Source organism: Microtus pennsylvanicus, chromosome 15, assembly GCF_037038515.1.
Source record: "Microtus pennsylvanicus isolate mMicPen1 chromosome 15, mMicPen1.hap1, whole genome shotgun sequence".
In the NCBI taxonomy this organism is placed as follows: domain Eukaryota; kingdom Metazoa; phylum Chordata; class Mammalia; order Rodentia; family Cricetidae; genus Microtus; species Microtus pennsylvanicus.
Window position 1 is genome coordinate 71064857 of NC_134593.1, and position 13681 is coordinate 71078537.

A 13681-nucleotide genomic window follows, 5' to 3' on the forward strand; every position below is an offset into this window, starting at 1 on the left:
CCATTTCTATTAATCTACATATTGGCACGTGGTTTGTGGCTTTACTTGTCTTCCAGCATGTCTTGCCCCCTCTGCGTCTCCTGGCAACCCCCCTTCTTCTTCCCACCATCGTGTGTGCCTGAAAATTCTGCCAGCTATTGGCCATTCAGGTTTTTATTAGACCAATCAGAATAAGACACCTTCAGTGTAGGAAAATGTTATTCCACAACGCTGCAGGGTACAAAGGGAATAATAAAGTGAGTCAGCTTTGACCTCACGGGCACTTGGGTCATCAGACTTTAGGGTTCTAATGCATTTCACTTGCTGAGTGGAAATCTGCAGAGTTCTCTGTGGGACCCCTACTTGCTTGCCCTTCAGCCCCTGCGGCTGGGCCCCACCTTTAGAAGTCGGAGCTCCTCTCTCCCACCTGCCACCAGAAAGTCCTGTTGGTTTCCAAAAGAGTTGCTGGTGGCCATGGCTCCTTTATAAACTTCAGTTGGATTATAGCTGAATCCTTCCTACTGTGGCATGGCACCTCCCACTGCCCACACTCCTGAGTGTGAGTTAGCTCCTCAGGGCCTGAGCTTGGCACAGGAGGGGACCAGGAGACGTGAGGTTTGTTATTTACTCTCTGGGATACAAACGGCCACCAGATGTAAATTCCCTGTCCTCCCTTCTGTCTTAGTTAAGGTTCTTTACTGAGGTGAAGAGACACCATGACCACCACAACTCTTAGAGTTCAGGGCTTCAGTCCATTATCATCATGGCAGGAAGCATGGCAGCACACAGCAGACATGGTGCTGGAGAAGGAGCTGAGAGTTCTGCATCCGGATGCACAGACAGCAGGAAGAGAATGCCTCACTGGGCCTGGCTTGGGCATCTGAGACCCTCCAAGAAAGCCACACCCACTCAACAAGGCCACACCTCTTAATAGTGCCATTCCCTGTGTGTCTGTGGGAACCATTTTCATCCAAACCACCATATTCTATCACTGGCCCCCATAGGCTTATAGCCATATCATCGTGCAAAAATGACATTTAGTCCAAATTCAAGAGTCCACCGAAGTCTATCAGTCTCAGAGTTGTTTAAAAGTCCAAAGTCTCTTCTGAGACCCCCTGTAAAATCAAAATGAAAAAGCAGGTCACATATTTCCAACATACAGTGGCACAGGATATACCTTACTGTTCACAAGCGAGCATAGTGAAGAAATCCTGGACCAAAGCCAGACCGAAGACCAGCTAGACAAACTCCATGTGTGATGTCAGAATGTTCCTCAGATCTCCGACTCCTTCAGCTTTGTTGACTGCAACATGCTTCTCTCTCTTGAGCTGGTTCCACTCCCTGTTAGCAGCTCTCCTCAGCAGGTGTCCCATGGCTCTGGCATCTCCAACATGCTGGGTCTCTGAGGCAATCCAGGCTTCACCTTCACAGCCTCACGCAGTGGCCTCTCTGGGCTTCCATTTGGGGACACGCCTGACGCATGCCTGGCTTCAGCAGCTTTCCTTAGTCATGGAGGGAGATTCCATAACTCCTTTCTTCTTTCTAAAGCCAGAACCATGTGGCTGAAGTTTCCAAGTTCTCCTGTTTGCTGGGGCTGGAACTTGGCCCCTCATTCAGGTATATCTTCGCCTGCTTTCTGTTTTCAATGGTTTCCTTCATTGTGGTTTCTTTCACTGCCTAAGCTTGGCTGTCTTGGAACTCACTCTGTAAACCAGGTTTGCCTGGAACTCTGAAATCCCCCTGCGTCTGCCTTCCCAGTGCTGAGATTAAAGGTGTGCACCACCACACCCAGCTCTAATTTTCTTTTACTTTTCTTTAATTCCTTTGCAAAGGTTGGAAACTTAGTGCAGTGGGGTCTTTCTTTCCCTGAGGTCTGCACTCTGTGGATCCCACTTAACAGCAGGACTCTCTTTGATCTGTTGATCTCCTTGAACACAGGGCTGGACTCCATTCCACCTCTTGGTGCCCCTTTTCTCCTTGAACTGTACCTTTTGTAGTTTTATTTGCTCGGCTTGCTCCTTTTCATTATAAATCTTCATTAAACACTAGTAACCACACCACAGAAAGTATACTAGGCTGTTTTGAAATTTCCCCTGCCAGTGCTGTGAATCTAAAACTCCTCACTTTAGCCTCAGGCAGACTTCAGACAAGGGCAGAAAGTAGCCACATTCTTCACTGAAATATCACAATAACCTCTTGGGCCAGACCGTCACATTCAGATCACCCTCAGCACCACTGTCTTCTGTGCTCCTGTTGGATGCCTATTACGCAGCACTTAAAGCATCCACTGCTTTTCTAACCTGCAGTCCAAACAAAACCCTGGTCAGACCAATAACAGGAATATCCTACTCCTGGTACCAACTTCTGTCTTGGTTAGGGTTTTATTGCCGTGAAGAGACACCATGACCACAGCAGTTCTTGTAAAGGAAAGCATTTAATTGGGACTGGCTTACAGTTCAGAGGTTTAGTCCATTGTCATCGTGGCAGGAAACATGGTGGCATGCAGGGAGATGCGGTGCTAGGAAGGCAGCTGAGAGTTAACTTTGAGTCCATGAGCAGCAGAAAGAGACTGCCACACTGAGCCTGCCCCCTAGTGGCATACTTCCTTCAGCAAAGCACACCTCCTAATAGTGCCACTCCCTGTGGGCCTATGGGGGCCATTTTTATCTAAACCACCGCTCCCTCCCGCCCCTCCATGCAGGACCCCATCATGTGCATGACACCGCACACACCGAGATCGGAATGACGTGCTGGTGACCCGATTTTTTGTCTCCTCGGTTTCCACACCACACTGGTCTGTATCCAGCTTAGCTAGGACTAGCCGTGATACGTCCAAACATGGGTCCCCTGGGTCCCCTAGAGCTGGAGTTACAGGCCAGTGCAAGCCACTCAACTTGGGACCTCTGCAAATCAGTTCATGGCTCTTAGCCATAGAGTCATCTTTCCAACTTCAAGATGCGAATTTTAAAACAACTTTTTACTCAAGTCCAAGTGGATCAAAGACCTCAACATAAAACTGACCACACTGAACCGCATAGAAGAAAAAGTGGGAAGTACACTTGAACACATTGGCACAGGAGACCATTTCCTAAATATAACCCTAGTAGCACAGACACCGAGAGAAACAATTAATAAATTGGGACCTCCTGAAAGTGAGACGCTTCTGTAAAGCAAAGGACATGGTCAACAAGACAAAACGACAGCCTACAGAATGGGAAAAGATCTTCACCAACCCCACATCAGACAGAGGTCTGATCTCCAAAATATACAAAGAACTCAAGAAATTGGTCATCAAAAAAACAAATAATCCAATTAAAAATGGGGTACAGACCTAAACAGAGAACTTTCAACAGAGGAATCTAAAATGGCTGAAAGATACTTATGGAAATGCTCAACATCCTTAGCCATCAGAGAAATGCAAATCAAAACAACTCTGAGATTCCATCTTACACCTGTAAGAATGGCCAAGATCAAAAACACTGATGACAGTTTATGCTGGACAGGTTGTGGGGTAAAGGGAACCCTCCTGCTTTGCTGGTGGGAATGCAAGCTGGTACAGCCCCTTTGGGAATCTGTATGGTGATTTCTGAGAAAATTAGGAAACAACCTTTGTCAAGACCCAGTAATACCACTTTTGGGTATATACCCAAAGGATGCTCAATCGTACCACAAGGACATGTGCTCAACTATGTTCAGAGCAGCATTGTTTGTCATAGCCAGAACCTGGAAACAACCTAAATGCCCCTCAGCAGAAAAATGGATAAGGAAAATGTGGTACATTTACACAATGGAGTACTACCCAGCAGAAAAAAATAACATCTTGAAATTTTCAGGCAAATGGATTGATCTAGAAAACATCATTTTTAGTGAGGTAACCCAGACACAGAAAGACAAATATCATATGTACTCACGCATAAGTGACTTTTAGACACAAAGCAAAGAAAACCAACCTACAATTGACAATCCCAGAGAACCTAGACAACAATGAGGACACTAAGAGAGACATACATGGATCTAATCTACATGGGAAGTAGAAAAAGACAAGATCTCTTGAGTAAATTGGGAGCATGGGGATCATGGGAGAGGGTTGAAGAGGAGGGGAAGGGAGAGGAAGGGAGGGGAGCAGAGGAAAATATATAGCTCAATAAAAACAATTAAAAAATAAAGCGACTTTTTAAAATGTTATTTTATAATTTTATGTATTCATGTATTATATGTGACCATAGAGGTCAGAAGACATTAGATCTTGTTCTGGAGTTACTAGTGGCTGTGTATCACCATGTGGGTTCTGGGAATCAAGTCGGGTTCTTTACAAGCACAGCAAGTACTCTTAGCCGCTGAGCCAACTCTCCAGTTCCTTAAGACAACCTTTTGACTGTAAAAGACATCCGTTCTCCTTACAGAATGGATGAAATGTGCCCATCGAGGAGGTGCAGCTAGTAAAAATACTTCCTTCTCCCAAGTTGTCTGTCCTCCAACCTTCCCTAGGCACACCGGGGCATGACATGCTCTTCTCCCTGACAAAATCAAAGGTGAAAAGATGAAGTGGGGATTGTTCTGCAGTCATAAAGAAGAACATATACACAGGCTAAAGCCAGCGTCCAGAGCCGATGGAGTCAGGTCTGTCACACTCTCCTGCTGGGCATGCAATGAGATGAGATGCCCCAGAGCACCCAGCGGCCCCCCAGCTTCCTCAAGCAGAGCCACCTCTTGTGTACCCCATCTTGTTTCATGCTTCTGCCTTGCTCCCAGTGTGACCTGCTCTCTAAGGCACAGAATTCCTTGAGCTGCCGAGCCCGAGCTTTTGCCCTCTGTTACCTCACTGGAGAGTTACATGGCTTTGGCTGTATTCCTGCTGAGGTATCTCTAGTAGTGGGGCTCATGGCAGCGCTCTCCTCAGGTCACAGGTCCCCAGAACTACTCAAGGCCGACAGTTCACCGCATAGCTGCCCACTCCTTCCTTCCTCCGCTCTCGTGTCAGCCAGGGCATCCAACCAAGGTTCATGTGCCTGGGACAGTTATTCAATCCGAGGTGCTTCTTTAAAAAAAAAAAAGTAGCCATGCAGACCCTTCCAGAGTCCAGCAGGGTTCCAGTGTGTCTCGGTTTGGGACACTTGTTTCTAGTGCTGATGAGCCCAGGCCCCCTTCCAGTGTATGGGGGCAGGAGGGGGGAAGGGAGGAAGAGTTTCCTTGTGTCCAATATGTGTGTCTCCGTGGTGTGAGGATGCCTCAAGTTGAGAATTGCACAGCCTCCTCGTGGGCTAGGTCTGCTTCTCTGTAGTTTTTCCTCACTATGTTGTTCACCCTGAAATATACTGAATATCAAGAATATACTTACATGTATGTGCACGCCAGTGCAGGTGTGCATGCTCACAGCCTAGCAGACATGCATGCAGTTAGCAGCTATTGTTGCCACAGATAAAGTCTGGCCTTTAGAGACCAGTACAAACAGAAATGAAGACTCAGAGTAGACCTGAGGTGCCCAAGAAAACAACTTTAAACCATCCCCGAGAAAGCTCCAGACTGGCTTTCTCAATACTTTGGGTCCATCATATGCCTCCTGGTGGTAGAAGGGGAGCATTACAGTGTCACTGTGGGAACATGGCAGATTCTCTTTGGTGTAAGGTTAGCTGTATTGTTAGTGTGATTGGCTAGCTATTTTAATCATGAGGATAGCGTCATGTCAGCCTAGCATTGTGCTAGGGAAACCCATTACAAACTTTCTTTCACAAATTAGTGACAGCAGACTGGGCGGCTGCTCACCAGTTAAGAGAACTTTCTGCTCTCGCAGATGCCTTGGATTCGGTTCCAAGCGCCCACCTAGCAGTTCACAATTTATAACTCTACAGTACAACCTGACTCCCATTTTTGGCCCCCACATACATGTCTACACAGTGCACATACATGTACTGAACACAGGTACTGCACACACGGCACACATACAGACATGCAGACAAAATACCCATATACATAAAATAGAATTTACTTTTTTAAATTTAATTTGTTTTTCAAGACAAGGTTTCTCTGTGTAGCTCCAGCTGTCCTGGAATTCGCCCTGTAGGCAAGACTGGCCTCAAACTCAGAGATCTGCCTGCCTCTGCCTCCCACGTGTTGGGATTAAAGGTGTGCACCACCATTACCCAGCTAAAATAAATTTAAAATCTTTAAAAAAAATACTCTTAACAGTCCCATTGAATGACCATATATTGCCGTTTATAAAGGAGAAAGCTGTTTCTTGTACTGAGTATACCATCTGGGATCACATAGCTTGTAAGAAGTGAGCCAAGTGGGGCTGGAGAGATGGCTCAGAGGTTAAGAGTACTGGCTGCTCTTCCAAAGGTCCTGAGTTCAATTCCCAGCAACCACGTGGTGACTCACAACCATCTGTAATGAGGTCTAGAGCCCTACACTGGAATGCGGGCATACATGGAAGCAGAATATTGTATACATAATAAATAAAAATAAATCTTAAAAAAAAGAGAGAGGCCGGGCGGTGGTGGCGCACACCTTTAATCCCAGCACTTGAGAGACAGAGTCAGTGAGTTCAGGCAGAGTCAGTGAGTTCGAGACCAGCCTGGTCTACAAGAGCTAGTTCCAGGACAGGCTCCAAAACCACAGAGAAACCCTGTCTCGAAAAACCAAAATAATAATAATGATAATAATGAATAAATAAATAAATAAAAGAGAGAGAGAGAGAGAGAGAAGTGAGCTAAGACTTAACTGCAGGCCTAAGCCCACACTCTCGGCCACTTACCTATTGCATGACCTCCTCGCACCAGGCACCGACAGCAGTGTGTCTCTGAAGTGAACTCCATGTGGGTCCTTTGCAAAGAAAATTCTTTTTAGTTAATAAAGTTTGGGGTACCGCTTAATGGTATAGCACTTTCCTGGCATGCAGGAGGCAGTAAAGTGGGAAGGATCTTCCATCCGAGAAACCGCAGCGGTAAACCAGCATAGACAGGTCCTTGGTACAGGCAGAGTGACTGATAGCCCAGGGCAGACCTGCAGAAGCACAGGGCCTCCATGGAGAGTGCCAGCCAGAGGGAAAAGCAAACATAGTTCCTCGGTTGCCCAGACTGTCTTGAACTTTCTCTGTAGCCCAAGCGGGTGTTGGGTTTGCGATCCTCCTGCCTTGGCCCCCTGAGTAGCTGGGAGCACACACCTGAGCAATCAGACGTGACCATCTTAGATTATCACTGAGAAGCAGACAGAACTAAATTCTCAGGGACCCTGAGACAAGTCCGCCCACCATTGGGAGAGCACAGCTCTGCGGAGCGTTTTGAATGGGCTCGAGGATCTGGTCTGTAGAGTGGGTGAAGTGCGTGGGTCACACTGCTCCTCTAGGACTTGCTGCTGGAGTCTGACAACGCGGAGCTGGCTTCAGTCAAGGCCAGCCCGAGCCACAGAATCAACACATCAGAAATAGGTTAATAAAAACTACCCAGAGCTGAGCGGATGGGTTGATCCCAGCACTCAAGAGGCAGGAGGAGGTGGTTCTGATTTGAGGACGCCTGGTCTACAGAGCAAGTTCTAGGACACTAGGGGTACACAGTGAGACCCTGTCTCAGAAACTTAAAAAAAAAGCGTTAGCGCTGAGAGCTGGCTCAGCAGTTGGGATCTCTGCTGTTACCCAGAGGGCTCGCGTTCCATCCACTTATATTTGGCGGTTCACAAACACCTGTCGCTCTAGTCTTCTACCCTCCGCTGGCACCAGGCACACACACAGTCAGCACTCATCCACATAAAATAAAATTGAAAAGCTTCCTCAGGCTGGATGAGCAGGGTGCTCGTCGGGCCCATGTGAAGACGTGAGCTGAGCTGTCTAGCACTCATGAAACAGTCAAGCGTGGCTGCTTCTCCTGTAGTCCTGGTGCCAGGCAGATGCAGTCAGGTGAGACCTGAAACGGTGAGCTCCAGGTTCAGTGAGAGGCCGTGTCTGGAAAAGGGCGGTGGAGGAAGGTGGAGGAAGACTCTGGCTTCCACGCTCTGTTTCAATCACACGAATGAAATGTGCTTGTTGTGTAGGTCATACACGGATGTCCAAACTGCAGACGTGAGCCCTTGCAGGGTGGTTTGTGCGTGTGTGAGCACGCTTGAGTGTTTCCCTCTTGCTGCCTACACAACATTGCACGGTGATGATGGGGTTCAGAAAGCTTACCCTCAAACGTGCACCTAGCCACTTCAGCATGTCGGCCGAAATAAATCCAGTGTACAAGGAGGACGCTGCCCTTCTGGAGGAGTCGAGGAAGCTCTTGGCTGGGAGATGTTTCTCTCACGAACCCAGAGAGAAAGGGATAGTGCGAGGGGTCCAGACAGCCCTGCAGTCCCTGTACCCAGCCCTTTCTCTCGCTCTTTCCGCTCTTCATCGGTCTAACGGTACTCAGGCTGAGCAAAGCCGGTCTTTGTGTCTCCATTTCCTTATGAGGCCCTCGTGCTAGGTAATATGTTATAAAGAGCTGTTTGTTCTTACTAGTCTGCCTCTTGTTATCCGGGTATCAGCACAGAACCTAGGTGGTAAGGGGGACCTTGTTTGTCCTCCCCTTGGGTAAATGTTCATCCCCCCTTTCTTTCCACAGTCGAGTTTCACTATGAGGATACACTGACGGATACTTCGGCTGGTCCCCGTTTTCTACCAGCAACAGAACAGTCAATCTCCTCTCATCTAAACAGTTTGCGCACGCTCAGACAGAGTGGATTTTCAGAAGACTTCAAAAGGCCCATGTACTTGATTGAAATTTCCGTAAATACTGCTGGGATCACCTCCAAAACAGCGAAGCTGTTTCCTGCTACCTCCAAGAACAGCTGTCCACTCTCCGCCCGCCAGATGCTGTGACCTGTGCCCTCTGCACAGATGGAAGTGTCATCACAGAGGACTTGCTAGTTTGTGCTTTTCTTCTATTCAGTGCTGGGAATGGAACCCAGGGCTTCCTGCATGGGAGGCAGGCATTCCACTCTGAGCTGCGCCCCAGACCCTGTATTATTTGTATAAAGGTCACATTAAACATTTTTGTGTGTTAAGGCTTTCTCAACTGTGGGTGTTTGGCCTTTTTTTCTTATTGGCTTCTAGAGTTCTTATTTGTGTAGAACGAAACAAGCCACACGGCACAAAGCAGGGACTTTTTCACCCTGTGAGCAGTTAATTGTAATTTTCATAGTATTGTTGGCCCCACAAGGCAGTCGTCTTATTTATAAACTTTCAGGATTCAGATTAATCCACTGGTTGTAAATGTGGTATGCTTTATTGAGTTTTAGTTTGCTTTCCGTTGCTATAATGAAAACTGACCAACTTTGGGGAGGAAAAGGTTTATTTCATTTTATGCCTCATAGCCATCAAGCAGGGCAGGTGCCTGGAGGCATGAACAGTTCCTTCCTTGGGACTTGCTCAGCCTGCTTTCTTACACATTGCTGGGCCACCTGCCTAGGGGTGGCCTGCCCATAGTGAGATAGGCTCTCCCACATCAACCATTAGTCAAGAAGATGCCCAGAGTTGCTACAGACTAGTCTTGTGTGGGCATTTTCTTATCGAGGTCCTTTTCCCCCCTGATGATCCTAGCTATGTCACACTGAACAAGCAAGGAGGGAGGGAGGGAAGGGGGGAGGGAGGGAGGACGAACTGGCCAGAGCAGTGCTTTTAATTTTTTAACTAAATATGAAACACCTTCTGTGGTTCTGTTTCACCTTGTTCGGGTTCCATCATCCGAACTTGTTTTGATGGATCTCATTCTTCCAGCATCCCAGACCTAACTAAGTTCCACAAGCCTCAGTAAGAGGTGCCTGACCCTTCCCGTCCACGTGCCCTTTCCTTTGCCTTGGTCTCCGGGAGCCTGGGAGCCTGGGGTTGGTCTCGCGGTGTGTCAAGCTGCCTGACACTGTTGTCTGGCTGTTGGCTCCTGCTTAGCAGCAAGAGCTTCCTTCCTGTTCACAGCAGGAAAGAAGGTGTCACCACAGTGCCTGGAGGTGGCTTGTTTCCTGGGGACAGTTAAGGGTGTCCTGTGTCAGAATGAAAGTGACTGAGGTGGCAGTGTGAGGACAGAGTAGAGAGGTTGGAGTCTCCTAGCCATGCACCACGGCTGCCCTGGGGTCACTGGGAGCTGGAGGAGGCAGGAAGAACCCCAGAGGCTCTGGAGGTAGTTTAGGACTCCAGCTTCCACACAGAGGGAAGATGGAAATCCGCCCTAAGCTACCTGTTTGTGATGCGTTGTCATTGTCAACTGTCAGGACATCATCAGCAAGCCACCTACTGCTTTCACAGTGACAAAACCACAGGTGTTTACATCCCAGGTGACTGTTGCTACAGAGATCTGAAAATATTGTCATAACTTTGAAATTATAACAGTTACTGATTGTCTAATAAGGTGTTAAACAACAAATTTGTTTATTCGGTATCTCAGTATCAGTGTCTCTGCATTCCAATACAATGATTCTGTTTATTTTCTTTATTTTATTCTATGCACTTAGAAACATTACTCCAGGAAGATGTTCCATTGACTTCAGAACTCTTTCTACAGACAATATAGCCTTCATCTCAAAGGATGTAAGAAAGAGTTGATTCTGCAGTCAGCATGGGTGACTAAGGCCCCTGAAGATGGATTCATCTCAGTACCTCAAATACCTGTTCAGACATGGCGACGATTTCATGTTGTCAGTAGGTCCAGAAAAGCCCATTTAAAGCACTTTTAAATCTGTTGGTGGAGACATTGGGTAAGTGGTTACAGCAAAACGGGACCATCTCTGCTGTGGGTCTCATGCTGTGCTAAAGGGAATGTGACCTACTCTCTCACGGTGTTCTTAACCTTTGGGTTGCTGTAGCCTAGAGGTCTGTTCACACATACCAAAGCTTCCACTTAATAGCCGCAAGGGTGTTAGGTCAGATGGGTCTGCAACAGATAGCAAGGGGACTGAAAAAAGCCCAAGGTAACTTTGCAACGTTCCAGCTCTCCACAGTCTGAAGTTCTTACCAGCCCTCAGCCTGCAGAATCTTTAACATGGGTATGGCCTTTTGGGAAGGGACCCTCACAAAACCCAAGAGGGGTCCATCAACTTCAGCCTGGCATGCAGTACCACATTAGATCAGAAGAGGGCGCTAGAGGACCTGTGCAAAGTATGGAAGTTGATGCTATTTTACCTAATTCTTTCCACTGCAGAAGCAGAAATGTCCTCTAGATTCAGGTTACGTTTAGACTATTAATTCAGGTGTTGTGATCAAAATGCCGAAGCACCTTCAAGCCCACTGTCCTGTTTACTCATTGAACTAAATATTCCCTACCAATTTTTAAATGATCACTTGAGCATTTGATACTGAAGTTGTTTTAAACCATATCCTATAACTGGAGCCACTGTAATTTCTAAGCTGCGCAGGGCAGTAGGAAGTATGCAGATCCATAAAGAACAGAGCAGGGCTGATGATTCCGTGGGTCAAGTGCTTGCTGCCCGAGCACGAGAACCTGACTAGCATCTCCGGCACCATGTAAAGGCCACATACAGTGAGTGCCTGGCACCGGGACCCCAGCCCTGGCACCGGGACCCCAGCCCTGGCACCGGGACCCCAGCCCTGGCACCGGGACCCCAGCCCTGGCACCGGGACCCCAGCCCTGGCACCGGGACCCCAGCCCTGGCACCGGGACCCCAGCCCTGGCACCGGGACCCCAGGCAGGCTGACCCCAGGGACTCCCTGCCACCCAGCGTAGCTCAAGCAGTGAGTTCCGGGTTCAGTGAGGGAGCCCGTCTTTAAAAATATGATAGAGAGTGATAGAAGACACTCAGTGTCTCGTCTTCACGTGTACACCACAGGCAAGTGCACCTGAGCGCGCGCGCGCGCACACACACACACACACACACAATGATACATTTTGAAAAGAATAGCCTAGACTTCTTCCATCATGAATCCAGTTTCTGGCAGGTGGATGTGCATTGTCCAGATGACAGGTGGAGGTTTTAGAGATGTATGTTGCTGAAAGCAAACTTTACATTAGAAGAAACAAATATTGAACCTAGCTAATAAGGGGTTTACTTAGTTTTAGATTTATTGATTTTATCTTATGTGTATGAGCGTCTTGCCTGCATGTATGTGTTTGCACAATATGTATGCCCAAGGAGGTCGGAAGAGGGTGACAGATGCTCAGACCTGGAATTACAAAGGGTTGTGAGATGCTGGCATTTAAACCTGGGTTGTGGTGGTTTGATGACAACGGCCCCCGTAGGCCCATAGGGATTAGCACTATGAGGAGGTGTGGCCTTGATGGAGGAAGTGTGTCACTGGAGGTGATGCTCGAACCAGGCTCCATGTGACTCCTCCCGCTGCCTGCTGATCCAGATGTAGAACTCCCAGCTTCTCCAGCACCACATCTGCCTGCATGCTGTCATGCTGCAAGCCTTGAAAACAATAGACTGAACCTCTGAACTGTAAGCCAATCTCAATCAAATGTTTCTTTGTAAGCCATGGTCACGGTATCTCTTTGCAGCAATAGAAATAAATGCTAACTAAGCATCAGGTCTCCTGTGAGAGTAACCGGTGCTCCTAACCACTGAGCAATCTCCTCATCCTGCCAACAAACAGTTAAAGAGAAAGATCCCAGCCAGGCTGTGGTGGTGCATGCCTTTAATCCCAGCATTTGGGAGCCAAGAGACAAGTGGATCTCTGAGTTCAAGGCCAGCCTAGTCTATAAAGAGAGTTCTAGGACAGCCCAGCATACACAGAGAAACCCCATCTTTGAAAAATAAATAAATAAATGTATCCTGTTGCCTATAAATTGATACAAAAATACAGCATGACTGATGGACAGAAAGAGAAAAGAGTATATGGATTTTAATCAACCTAAAATGTGAACAGGTAAATTCTCTCAACTTTGGGATTTTTCAAAAATAAAGTAATCCAGTTCCTTTCACAACGCAGTCACAGGTCTGGGGTGGAAATACTGGCCCTTGTCTCCCAGCCTCACCCTTCAAGAAGCAGGCACCACGAAGTCTGAATATGTGTGGACTGGTCAGGTTTCCTGCCCTCGGAGACACTCAGAGTCCATGCATCATTAATGAGGAGTCGGACCTGGCACGGGGTGGGGTGGGGTGAGGGGATGTGTGTCGGGGTGGGGTGGGGTGGGGTGGGGTGAGGGGATGTGTGTGTGTGGGGGTTGATCCAGCAGCCGGTATAAAGCACACATCTGTGGTCTCCCGAAGATGTGAGGGAACAGGGCATCTTTATATTGTCTGTTTGGAGCTTAGTCCCCAGGTTCAGGGAGCTTGGTGCCCAGCAAGCTGCACTGTTTGGGGAGATCCTAGAAACTTACAGAGGTGGAGTCTAGTTGGAGGGAGTAGGTCTCCAGAGGAGGGTTCTTGGATAGTTATTGTTCCTAGCCTGACTTAGATGGAGTGAACAACTCACTTCCACCACAGGCTGTCATGATTCTACCGAAACTCCTGTGGCCAAATCACATGAACCAAATTTTCCTTTTTAAAAAAATATTTTATAAATATGAGTACTCTGCCTGCATGTGCACCTTCGTTCTGGAAGAGGGAATCAGATCCCACTGTAGATGGCTGTGAGCCACCATGTGGGTGTTGGGAATTGAACCCCTGGAGGAGCAGCCAGTGCTCTGAGCCTCTGCTGCATCTCTCGGCCCCATCTCCAAGCTGTTTTCATCACAGTAATGCAAAAGGAGCACACGCTGACTCCTGCCGGACACTGCCGTGTTCTAGGCCAGTGAAA

General features: G+C 47.8%; 1 protein-coding gene across 1 annotated transcript in view; it reads left to right on the top strand.

Moving 5' to 3' along the window:
* Window positions 1-8944, top strand: part of LOC142835916 (putative mitochondrial import inner membrane translocase subunit Tim8 A-B) — a 36234-nt gene extending 27290 nt beyond the window's left edge. The window contains exon 2 of the mRNA XM_075949751.1: window positions 8556-8944. The gene's annotated coding sequence lies outside the window, so the exon portion shown is untranslated. The remainder of the gene's footprint in view (window positions 1-8555) is intronic.
* The last annotated feature ends 4737 nt before the right edge of the window (window positions 8945-13681 follow it).